General features: G+C 46.8%; 1 protein-coding gene across 5 annotated transcripts in view; it reads left to right on the plus strand.

Annotated features, from left to right (window-relative positions):
• Positions 1 to 1,467: 1,467 nt before the first annotated feature.
• ncor2 (nuclear receptor corepressor 2) overlaps positions 1,468 to 11,751 on the plus strand; it is an 84,780-nt gene continuing 74,496 nt past the window's right edge. For 3 of the 5 annotated variants that reach the window (XM_017467719.3, XM_017467723.3, XM_017467722.3), the window contains exon 1: positions 1,468 to 1,944. The gene's annotated coding sequence lies outside the window, so the exon portion shown is untranslated. Of the gene's footprint in view, positions 1,945 to 3,072; positions 3,095 to 10,834; positions 11,440 to 11,751 lie in introns of those variants that run through there. The other 2 variants (XM_017467720.3, XM_047155394.2) reach the window with 2 other exon arrangements.

The following is an 11,751-nucleotide window of genomic DNA, read 5'->3' on the forward strand; positions in this document are numbered from 1 at the left end:
AATAGACTACACTACACCAGACTACACTACGCTACACCAGACTACAATAGACTACACTACACCAGACTACACTACGCTACACCAGACTACAATAGACTACACTACACCAGACTACACTACGCTACACCAGACATCATATTCTTAACTCAGTGGACCGGAGTCAGTTATTCCGCTAATGCCACAGTTATCACACCTCAAGACATTGTTCAGATGTTTTATTTCAATACATTTGTCAGGATTTTGTCCTTAAAACGCTCTTGGGTGTGGAACTAATTTATTACGCATCACATCTAATTCCAAAAGGACATTTTAGAGCTAATAAGGGAGGCTTTGGCCACCGATATGCAGTTATGAGAGAGAGAGAGAGAGACAGAGAGAGAGATCAGTTCTTTTCTGTTTCATGCTGATAATATAAAAATAGAACAAATAAATAAATATCTATTGGCCTACTAGTTCACAGGGTTTTTCATGTTTAATACTGCAGAAAATACAACCAATAAATAAATAAATATTGACACTTGTTCATTGGCTTTTCTGTCTCATCACTGCAATCTCTCTCTCTCTCTCTCTCTCTCTCTCCAATAACTGCATATTAAGCCTCAAGCCTCCGCCTGGCCTCATGGCCGCATTACCACCTCGGGTACGCGAGTAATTCAATAATTCAGAACGTCCGCTATCAATTATTCCTTCCTAATATTTGAAAATCTAAATCTTCTGTCATTTAGTTTGTTGTTAATAGTGTGCGCAGTGCCACTCAATACGCGAACCTTTCCCGTTATTTTCACTTAACTCCGCGACGTGATACGGAACTGTAATGCGGTCGAGATCTGACGGGAACTACTTTATCAGCGCGTTCACTGAAAAAAAAAATAACTGCGCGCGTCTGTCAGCCAATCAGAATCGAGAATTCAGCAGCGCTGCGGTATAAACACCAACAAAACGGTCAGCAAATGAAACCTGTACTAACACGCCCTTATAACTTGATAATTGTGGTACGTGTCCTGGTAATAATCACATTACCGTCTAAACTAATACTAAAACTAACACGGTCCGAATAGAGTTGAATATGTCTTTTACCTCAAAAGTAGTCCATTATGATACTTAGCTACATTAGCTAGCCTTGTTTTATAAGATAAGATAATTATGGCGTAGAAACAAATGTCGGACACTAAACTTTTTTGTTTGTTTGTTTTCAATGCCGTTAGTTCTATACACGCATAAAACTGTCCGCTCGGTTCGTTTTTGAATAATAATGAAAAAGCTTTACATAGACAGCAATTCGCCCGTGTCTGGAAACAGTTTACAAGTCGAGGGGTGTGATTTGTATAAGCAATAGCTCGGGCCGCGTTTCACACCTTTCTCCACGCCCTACCTAGGGTGTGACATAATAGGTTTCACACCCTACCTAGGGCACTAGGGTTTGGAGTCGACACGCGTTTAGGATCCGGCCCATGTTTTTCCACGCTAAAACGGCGCCGGTCCCTTTAAGCCGGCAGAGAAACAGATCTGGTTGACGTTCAGCGGGAGTCGAGTCTCTGCGAGGAAGAACCCACCAGCACCACCAGCTACAGCAGATTATTCGGACATTTTGTGGATTTCTGCCTGGATTTGTGAACCAAAAGTGGACAATGTGGGATCGTATCGGGCCTCTGAACACGCCTGTGGAGGGATGAGCGGGGTGGAATAGTGGATTAAAGGAGGGAAAGAGAGAGAGAGAGAGAGAGAGAGAGAGAGAGAGAGAGAGAAGCGGAGAAAGAAGGAGGATCAGTTATTCACCACACACTCCGAGGACGGGAGAGAGAATACAGAACACAGACCACAGACAATTCTCTACATGTGGATTAATTTCAGATTTTTTTTTTTTACATTAAAAAACAACAACAAATAAACCAAACAAGCGCATTGGATTAACATAAACACGCACGCGAACACCTTATACACAAGGTAAGAATGACAAATTAAATTTATAAACAATTTATTTCTCAAGTAAACAAGTTCTCTTATTTGCTCAAGCTAGCTTAGCTGTACGTTTAACGGACTAGCTCTCTCTCTCTCTCTCTCTCTCTCTCTCTCTCTCTCTCTCTCTATGCTAGCATGAATGACTTCTCCTAAGTTTACTCGCACCACACCGACCTTTTCGCCCTTTCGTCTGTTTTTTATTTATTGATTGATTGATTTATTTTTATTTTATTACCTCTTTACTTGAAGATTTAGTTGTAAATAAGTTATTCCCGAAGCTGGGTTTCTACTAGAACCGAAGGCGAAGTCGAGAAAACGGTTAGCTACATGCTAGCACTGGCTAACGCGATGGAGCTTAGCTAGCAACGTTAGCAACCAGAACTCTCCAACAAACAAAATATAATAACGCATAAATTGCTCATAAAACAAGATAGTATAGTGGAGAGAGTTATAGATACAAGCTTTATTGGTCGGTATTACAAAAACAAACAAACAAATTAAATATAAAAATAAATGTCTGTGTATGTATATATGTGTGTGTGTGTATATCACACCACACACTTGTATAGAAGTGTATGTATTTATGTGTGTATAACGTTTAACATGTAGCCTAGCATGTTATTTGTTTATAGGAAATATAGAGAAATATCAATATCGCATTAAAGGGTTGAGTTAGAAATGTAGACCATGTTTTACCAGAAGAAACGTCTTCATAGCTTATATTTTCTATAATTATGACATTTCCAGCTCTTCTGTTGACGTTAATATACATCATATATTGTTATATAAGTGTTGTTCGTGTTAAGTTAGATTTCCTTATATTAACTCTGTAGGTGTTGAAGTCCAGGACATTACTGTGCCAGCTATGAAAGGTAGATCTCGGTCATTTTAATGGCAGTCAGACTGTATACAGTAACACTGTGTGTGTGTGTGTTTGTGTGTGGTGTTGTCATCCTCCGCCGTGTTTTCCTGGACGCTCCGGAATACACTTCTAACATTCCCTAATCCCACGTTCCTGCTCCAGAGTCGGTCCGATTAGCCGGATAAGGGACGGTGAACTCTGACTGCGAGGCAGGTGTAAAGTCTGTCCTGTGTGCGGTTTCAGCCTCGGCACTCGGACTTAAAGGTGCAATAGGTAATTTGAGTGTACCGTGGTGTGTCTGAATACTCGATTCTGATTGGCTGGACTGTGTGTGTTCGAACCTTTTAAGTAGTCCCGGTCAGTTTAATCACCGGTTCTAAATGCACGCGCCGCCTATGAATGACCGTAACCATAGTATCGTACAGGTACTTTCGCGTACGTGCTCCGAGAGGTACGACACCTCTTAGTTGTACTCGTGTTGTGGAGTACACGACGCGACGCGTCTCGGCCCAAATCGGCGGAAAATCTGCTGCGATTCTGGAAAAATCGCAAGCTCCTCCGGATATTACGGAGTTTGCTCGGTTTCCGCGGTAGTGTCTGCGATTTCAGAATCGCGGAATCCTGGAGGAAATGTAGAATACCTACAAACAGAAAACCACCAGTGGTTCAAGCAGAAGTGGGTAAAGTCGCAAGGGAAAACCTGTTTGGGGAAAATTCACTTCAGGTCTGGAGTGCTAGGGCGTCCTGTCCATCATTTAGTTGACCTGATGTAGATCCTGGGGGCGGAGCTTCGTGAACATGGACAGAAATGGGCTCAAAGAGGGGGAAAAACAAAACAACATATATAACGTTTTGTTTTTAACCGTGTGTGTGTGTCTAACGTCCATGTTACCCGTTAGTCCCAGAACGCAATGCAGATAGGCGGCTCACGTCGGTCTTGTGCCAGGTTGCGTAGTTGGCGATCTACAGGATGACCAGGGTGATGACGTTACAAGCAGGAAAGTTAAATTTTTGGAAGCTGATCTGTTTTAGCAGAGCGTACGGGTTAAGGAATAAAAAGCTAAAGCGCCGCCGCATCACTCCCAATAGGTCGAGATGAGGAAAGAGCTTGGAATCCCCCCCCGGTCATGATTCTTACTCGGGAGGTCCTCCTCAACGCAGAGTTCGAGTTCAGCAAGTGACATCGAATCAAAATGGCTGCCCACAGCATCAACAGTAAGCATGGCAGCTAAAGGAATTCGTAACGTCAACTCCCCTCCTTCGCTCTTTCATACGTACGTCGAGCGTAATACGTGTCACGAGTGAAGAGAAGCAAGTCGTGTATCAACACTCGACAGATTGATTGGACTAAACAATAAAGCTGCGTTCTCGGAGCGTTCCTCTCTTTCGTGATCGTCTGTTTGTTGCTAGGACGACGGTCTGTGTTTCCACTCGACGGAAACCAAACCGGAAGAACGTCAATCAAAGCCGTCGTGCGGATCGAAGACATGTAATCCGTCACGACTCGTCACCGAAACGGTTTTGTTTTTTTCCTGTCACGGGGATTTTTTTGGTTGCCAGATCGAGTCGTATCAAAGCCAGGTGTTTATACGTAGGCAGAGCGTTCTACGGAGCCACGGTTTCATCGCTGAACGTTTCGAGTTCTCAGGAGCGAAACTTTACGGCATTACGGAGACACGCTTTTTTATTCCCCAGCCTCGCCTTGACTCGCCTCGCCTCGGTTGAACCTGCTGCGAGAGATGAGATAAAAGCGGCACGTACGGTTTCCAGCACCCCGTCTCCGTTCTTTCGGTTTATGAGCGGCTCGGGAGCGTCGGCGTGACGCGGTCTCGGCCTGGATCGACTCCGGCCCGGTTAGCTGACTGGGTCATATTTTATTAGCTGCTTTCTGCAGACACGGACAAACAAACAAACAAAAACCAGAGGCAGAACGTGAAGGTCAGTGGAGCTCGTCATTGAGATGCGTCTGTGTGCACCTGGAAGATCTGCTGACCAGCACCTTCAACACCAATAGAACACACACATTTACCTTATTATTATTATTATTATTATTATTATTATTATTATTATTATTATTGTTGTTGTTGTTATTATTGTTATTATCCAGCTCCGTGTGGACTCCAGTTACTGACGTTTATCGGTGCTCACATCTGATCAGGGCGTTAGAAATAAAATAAAGATGTGCACATGGACGTGGGGAGGGGTTTAATACGGGACGCGGGGAGCGGTTTAATACGGGACGCGGGGAGGGGTTTAATACGGGACGCGGAGACGGGTTTAATGCGGGACGCGGGGAGGGGTTTAATGCGGGACGCGGGGAGGGGTTTAATACGGGACGCGGGGAGGGGTTTAATACGGGACGCGGAGACGGGTTTAATACGGGACGCGGGGAGGGGTTTAATACGGGACGTGGGGAGGGGTTTAATACGGGACGCGGAGACGGGTTTAATACGGGACGCGGGGAGGGGTTTAATGCGGGACGCGGGGAGGGGTTTAATACGGGACGCGGGGAGGGGTTTAATGCGGGACGCGGAGACGGGTTTAATACGGGACGCGGGGAGGGGTTTAATACGGGACGCGGGGAGGGGTTTAATGCGGGACGCGGGGAGGGGTTTAATGCGGGACGCGGGGAGGGGTTTAATACGGGACGCGGAGACGGGTTTAATGCGGGACGCGGGGAGGGGTTTAATGCGGGACGCGGGGAGGGGTTTAATGCGGGACGCGGGGTGGGGTTTAATGCGGGACGCGGGGTGGGGTTTAATGCGGGACGCGGGGAGGGGTTTAATGCGGGACGCGGGGAGGGGTTTAATGCGGGACGCGGGGTGGGGTTTAATACGGGACGCGGGGTTTCATACGGGATGCGGGGAGGGGTTTAATATGGGGCCCGGGGTTTAATACGGGACGCGGGGTTTCACGGGACGCGGGGAGGGGTTTAATGCGGGACGCAGGGAGGGCTTTTAGTGATGTTAGCTTTCTTTTCTGTCTATCTGGCTCCTTTTTCTTTGTCTCTCTTTCATTCTGTCTGTGTTTTTTTTTTATTTTTTTGGTTTCCATCTACCGGTCTGTACTCTTCGTTTGTGTTTCTCTCTCTGTCTGTGTCTCCCCTCCTTTCTGTGTCTCCCCTCCTTTCTGTGTCTCTTTCTGCCTGTCTTTGTTTCAGTTTGTCTGTCATTCTTTCTGTCTGTCTCTTTCTCACCGTCTTTTTGTCTGTATCTGTCTCTTTCTGTTGGTCGGCCTGTCTGTCCTCCTGCCCGTCTTTCGGTGTCCTTGTCTGTCTTTCTTTCAGTTTCTGTCTTTCTTTCTGCATCTCTTTTGTACTGTCTCTCATTCTGTCTGTCTTTCAGTTTGTCTCTTTCTCTCTGTCTTTTTCTGTCTCTCTCATTCTGTATTTTAGTTTTGTCTGTTTTTTTTCCCCCCCGTTTAGCAGTCTGTTTGTCTTTATTTTTGTTTCTCTCGCTGTGTCTGTCTGTCTCGTTCATTCTCTGTCTGTCTGTCTGTCTGTCTATCAAGCTGTCGTTCTTCCGTTTTTTTTTCTTCCAGTCTCTCATCCAGTCCCTTGTCTATCTGTCTTTTTTCCTTCTTCCTGTTTGTCTCTGTATCTCTTTGTCCGTTCCTTTCTTTCAGTCCGTATCGTTCATTCTTGCGCGCTGTGAAGTGTAATTGTCTTCTCTCTCTCTCTCTCTCTCTCTCTCTCTCTCTCTCTGTCCCTCTGTATGATGAGTCCGTGGGAGAGAAGTAGAGCGTGTGTGTTTTTTTAATGAAGAAAACGCCGCCGTGTTAATGATCAGCACGGAGTGGTAGAGGTTTTTAATGGGAATGCGTGCGTTAAACAAAAAAACAAACAAATAAAACATCATGAGGAAGCCGTCAGGTTTAACATCAAAGGGCTTGAAATTAAGCTGGAAGAGTGAGTGTGTGTGTGTGTGTGTGTGCTGTGGTGAGTGTGTGAATGTCAGGTCTGGTCTTTTATTAGAAATCTGTGTGTGTGTGTGTGTGTGTGTGTGTGTGTGTGTGTGTGTGTGTGTGTGTGTGTGTGTGTTGGAGTTCCTCTCAGCTCCTGCGTTGGTGTGACCCAGACAAAATGTTTAATTACTCTGAAAGGTCAGAGGAAGCGTTTAGAGTAATCACCTGCCGGCTGACGGCGGGGTGCGGAGTCATTTTGTGTTGTGTTTTTGAGTTTGTGTTGATTTTGATGAAGGTCAGTTGAAACGCATGACTGCTGAAGCCACTGGGATTCTGTTCTGATTGTGTGTGTGTGTGTGTGAGTGAGTGAGTGTGTGTGAGAGAGAGAGAGAGAGGTTTTTTTTTTTTTTTTTTTTGTCTGGTAGCTTTCACAAAATGTCTACACATGATGTTTTAGTGCGTTGTTACGGAAACGGCGTATCCACAACGTGACCTAGCCGTTCTACCTAGCGGCGTACTTTAGTACAAGTTCACTTGTCATATTGTTTGTGTGTGTGTGTGTGTGTGAGTGTGAGTTAACGAATGAACCCGCTAGTAAAGCGCTTCGGTTTACCGTGCTAGCGTTCGTCCGCCGTTCATCTCCAGCTCAGGCTGCTTACGCGTCTCGATCCTCGGCGTCACGACTACAACCGGGTCGTTACAAACACTAGAACTGATTCTTTCTCGATTCTTCTTCAGAACCACGGTCAGTGCGCCGCTAATGTCCTGCGTGTCGCTAACGTCGACGGTGCGCTTTAATACCTCGACGCACATCTTAAACTCGAACGCACGCCGTTTTTATCTCGAACTCAGTCTGTCGGATTTAAACCCCATCTTATTTATGTATTTGTTTGTTTTTGTTTATTTATGTATTTGTAGACCAGGGGTTCTGGACGAGGTCCGATTACCGATCGGTACCGTCCGAGCGACCGCACAGCGCGCCGAGTTAATAACCAGACGCGTGTCGCTCGCACCACATCGGCGGACGCGTCTGAACACGTTCCCGAGGCGGGAGTACCTGCGATTAGACGTCTAGCAGCTGTGAGTGAAGTCCACGCTCATGTAGTAGACGCTGGTCACCGTTGGTTAACTCGTGCGGCGTTGGGCGTGGGGTTGTTTTAGGAGTCTGAGATGTTTATTCGGCGTTCATTGGCTTTCACTTCTTCCTTTTTCAACCAAGCCACGTTGTGTCACGTCGTCGTCACGGCGACGGATTGAAATCGAGGCAAAAGTTTTGAGCAGTACAGAATTCGCCGCTAAAACTTTTTCAATTTGCTGCCGTAGCTCTGCTGAGGGAAAAACAGTAGTGGAGGGGTGTGTGTGTGTGTGTGTGTGTGTGTGTGTGTGTGTGTGTGTGTGTGTGTGTGTGTGTGTGTGTGTTTGCTGCAGTGAATGTTCCAGCCCCGTGCTCTCGCAGGCCCCTACAGCTGCTGCGTTGCTGACACTTCCAGGAAACTGGAGGCCCGCCAGAGAGGGAATAAAAACGTGAAAGACTAAAATGACGTGCCAGACTGATCTTGAGTGTTGAACAAGTGGTGTGTGTGTGTGTGTGTGTGTGTGTGTGTGAGAGAATGATGCAATAGACATTGGAAACTACACAGCTTGAGTGCTGATTAAATTTGTGTGTGTGTGTGTGTATAAATATATATTGTGTGCAGCGCTGTGAGGTTAGGCAGCTTGTCGTAATCTGGGTTGTCATGGCGATGGTAAAGGAAAAGCAGATATTGTTTCACCCGCTGTTAAAACCAACAACCGCAAGATCATAGACGTGGCTGAAGTTTAAAACCGGCCCGAGCGTATTTTTGTGTCCGGGTGTTTACAGAGCGAGGTCTGGACTTTATAAAGCTTGTGTTACTTTTATTTTACTTAATAATTTTAATAAATGTAATGGAGTCGATTTCATCGACCGACTGAGTTTTATACTTATCGACTTGATGACTCGCCCGCCGACTTGATTACCGACTCGATGAGTGAGTTGCGTACCTGCTGACTCACTGACCGAATTAACGACTTGGAACGACCGACTGAATGACGGACTGGATTACCGAACGACTGACTGACTTGCGTACTTATTGATTTACTTTGTGACTCGATGACCGAATCAATGAATGACTCACTGACTCACTCACCTAATATACCGATTTACCGACTCACTCACGTACTGTTTTACGTACTGACTTACTGACTGAAGTATTGACTTAACTGACGTACGAGATGAGTAGATCGGCTCTGCAGCGTCCTTTCAAGAGAAAGCCATAGTCAAAAAGTTTGGATTACGTATTTCTTTCTATCCATCCATCCATCCATCCATCCATCTATCCATGCATGTCGTCCTGTTTGTTCTGATCTATCTCTAAAGTTCACAGATCTTCCTTTGTGTCTGAAATGACAGTGTTTTACAGATCGGTTCAGTGCTGTGTGGGAATAATAATAATAATAACGTTCCTCTGATCTACAGGACGTCGAAAAGGGGATTCTTTCATATGTAGTACTTCAGTGCTCCAGTAGATCTCGTGTTGTCCTCACCTGTACGTCATAGCATAAAACTGTCACCATGTGGCGTCTCATCACCCCGCACGAGTTTACTCTGACATCCGGAGGTTTTCTGAGGACACGGACCTTCTGTGTGTAAGGAAAGATCATCATCATCATCATCATCATCATCATGATGGGGATTTGATGCTGATGTAAACCTTCACTGCAGGTTTATTTACTCCCGCTAATACACCGTGTAATCTGCGGTCACGCTGCACGACCACTTCCACCCCGGTCGGAGCCCAGTTCGGTCTCTGCCGGTCAAACAGGCGGCACAGAAGAGTAAAAAGTGTAGCGGGTGGCACCGTCTGTTCGTTTCTTATAAACGCACACGCACACGTTATCGTTTCTATAGCAACCTCCGCGGGGACTTGTACAGGAGACGCTCCACGTAAATAGATTTAAAGAAAATAAAAAAAAAAAAGTGTCCAGTTGTTGAGACGGCGAAGTTTAATGTTAGATGATCACGATCGGAAAAAGATATGATCTTGGACATGTATCTGTAACGACTGTCTCTCTCTCTCTCTCTGTCTGTGTCTCTCGCTCTCTCTCTCTCTCTCTCTCCCCCTCTCTCTCGCTGTGTCTCTCTGTCTGTGTCTCTCGCTCTTGCTGTGTCTCTCTCTTTCTCTCTCTGTCTGTCTCTCTCTCTCTCTCTCTCTCTCTCTCTCTCTGTCTGTCTGTGTCTCTCGCTCTTGCTGTGTCTCTCGCTCTTGCTGTGTCTCTCGCTCTTGCTGTGTCTCTCGCTCTTGCTGTGTCTCTCTCTTTCTCTCTCTGTCTGTCTCTCTCTCTCTCTCTCTGTGTCTGTGTCTCTCGCTCTTGCTGTGTCTCTCTCTTTCTCTCTCTGTCTGTCTCTCTCTCTCTCTCTCTCTCTCTCTCTCTCTGTCTGTCTGTGTCTCTCGCTCTTGCTGTGTCTCTCGCTCTTGCTGTGTCTCTCGCTCTTGCTGTGTCTCTCGCTCTTGCTGTGTCTCTCTCTTTCTCTCTCTGTCTGTCTCTCTCTCTCTCTCTCTGTGTCTGTGTCTCTCGCTCTTGCTGTGTCTCTCTCTTTCTCTCTCTCTGTCTCTCTCTCTTTCTCTCTCTGTGTCTCTCTCTCTCTCTCTCTCTCTCTGTCTGTCTCTGTCTCTCTCTCTCTCTGTGTCTCTCTCTCTCTCCCCCTCTCTCTCGCTCTGTCTGTGTCTCTCTGTCTGTGTCTCTCTCTGTGTCTCTGTGTCTGTCTCTCTCTCTCTGTGTCTCTCTCTCTCTCTCTCTCTCTCTCTCTCTCTGTGTCTCTCTCTCTCTCTCTCTCTCTGTGTCTCTCTCTCTCTCTCTGTCTGTGTCTCTCTCTCTCTCTCTCTCTCTGTCTGTGTGTCTCTCTCTCTGTGTCTCTCTCTCTCTCTCTCTGTCTGTGTCTCTCTCTCTCTCTGTGTCTCTCTCTCTCTCTCTTTCTGTCTGTGTCTCTCTCTCTCTCTCTCTGTGTCTCTCTGTGTCTCTCTCTCTGTCTGTCTGTGAATTAGCATGCCCGGAGGAGTTAAAGCGAGCGGTGCTGTGGGACGACCGGCTCGTTGTTGAAGTAAACACTAAACGTCTTTGTGTTGGAATACGTGATGTTCTGGGTCCGAGCGCTTTTTAAACCCCGTCTCGAGTTCTCCCGAAGCGGATGGGTCGCGCCCGCGTCGGATTAAGAGCGCGGCCTGTCGTCGCGCTTCATCATTAACTGGCCCGAGCAGGCGATGTTCCTCTCCGCTGGTCTCCGTTGTTCCCCGGAGCTCTGCCAGCATTTTCACACACACTGATTCAATCAAACCTTCTGGAAGAGCGCGTTTCTCCGTTTGGCCAGCCCCTTTTTGTTTTCTGTTTTTTTTTTGCGGCGGAATGTTTAGCGTCAGCGATCTGTTTTCTCTCCGTTCGTCTCCGTGCTTGATGAGCGTCGACATGAAGGAAACAAGACTGCAGTCTTCTCTGATCGTAATAGTAGCTCTGTTGTGGTGCGCGTCATCGTCGTCGTCATCGTCGTCATGGTCCTCTGAAGCCAGTCAGAAAAATGAATAAGTCCCGCACACTTTGAGCTGATGCGGAGAAGCGGAGAACGTCTCCAGCGTCGACCTGGTCGGGGAAGGACCAGGCTTAACCTGCAGTAGGTGCGGAGCGCCGATCTCTAGCGCGTGGTAGGTTCAGGTGAATTATTATTCTAATTTAAGCTGCAAACTTATTAACACGAAAAGATCTGAGAAGTGAGACCGTGAAACCGCGCCCGTCGTAAATATCACGCTGTCGTGCGACGAGCAAGACGACGACGTGATCGTGTATCCAGTATAACTGGCGTAGGGGTAAAGAGGTGCCGCCGTGTACCCCTTCGGGTTCCGAGCAGCCGTGTTGGTCTGACCTGCTGAACTCGGGGGTGAGGAGGACGTTCTCGGTTCTCCTGTAGGAGTCGGATCTTCGGTCGGAGATGATGAGTTACGGACCGTGTTGGAACG

The sequence above is a fragment of the Ictalurus punctatus genome, chromosome 5, assembly GCF_001660625.3.
Source record: "Ictalurus punctatus breed USDA103 chromosome 5, Coco_2.0, whole genome shotgun sequence".
Lineage (NCBI taxonomy): Eukaryota > Metazoa > Chordata > Actinopteri > Siluriformes > Ictaluridae > Ictalurus > Ictalurus punctatus.